Raw genomic sequence first — 976 nt, 5'->3', positions numbered from 1 at the left:
ATGACATGTTTCGTGAACAAACAATGCAGCAAAACATAAAAGGAAACTAATATTAAAAGAAAAAGCTACGATATCTTCTCAGACAAGAGAAAAACCTAATGATATATTCTTAAACCTTCTTGAAAAATCCGTTTAGACATTTTAGTTGTAAGCTAACTGCATGATGTATAGGAAAAATGTATTCACACACAATGCAGGTATATCTTTACCACGCACGTTTGAAAGCTATAAAAAATTCTTCTTAGAAAAATTACCTCTGCGTACAGTTTTATTTCTTTTTTCCTGAATTTCCCATACTTTCTCGGAAATTTTCGCCATTATAAGTACATTCTAGCTAAGCTACAACTATGGTATTTCTTCTGTTCATAAATATTTATATCTTCGAGAAAAAAATTTTTTCCGTAACGTGTGCACACATATAATCCTTCTATTAGTTCTAGTAAATTCTTCCCATTAAAAAAATTTGTAGATAATAAAAATCCAAGGCTAAATAGACAAAAAACCAGGTCTAGATAAAGGTACAGAGATTTCTTTTCTCGTAAATATAAGAACTTTCTAAAAGAGAACTTATCTAAATCTTGTCTGTAATCTGTGTATGAACAAATATTCTTTTATAGAAAGAGGGCGGCCAAGATGTGCCTATATTCCAGGCAGTCCAATATGGGGTCGATATATATACCAAATTAAAGATCTCGATGAGCTGAAGACGAACTATGTCTCATTTTGGCAGAATGTATGGGATCCGAGAAATCGGGCCTGGAAGGAAGCGAGTTTTTAAAGGTTTTTGATGCGATAAAAATGTGAAAATAGTGAGTTATGATGTGAAATAGGGCTCGTTGGAAAGCTTATAACGCCTACTATCATATGGGAACATAATTCACTATTTTCACATTTTTATAGCATCAAAAACTCGCTTCCTTTCGGGCCCGATTTCTCGGGCCCCATGCACCCTACCAAAATGAGACATAGTTCGTCG

The sequence above is a fragment of the Odontomachus brunneus genome, unplaced genomic scaffold, assembly GCF_010583005.1.
Source record: "Odontomachus brunneus isolate Ranch 3 - 2012 unplaced genomic scaffold, Obru_v1 Obru_scaffold_001, whole genome shotgun sequence".
Classification (NCBI taxonomy): domain Eukaryota; kingdom Metazoa; phylum Arthropoda; class Insecta; order Hymenoptera; family Formicidae; genus Odontomachus; species Odontomachus brunneus.
This window is presented reverse-complemented; position numbering follows the sequence as displayed.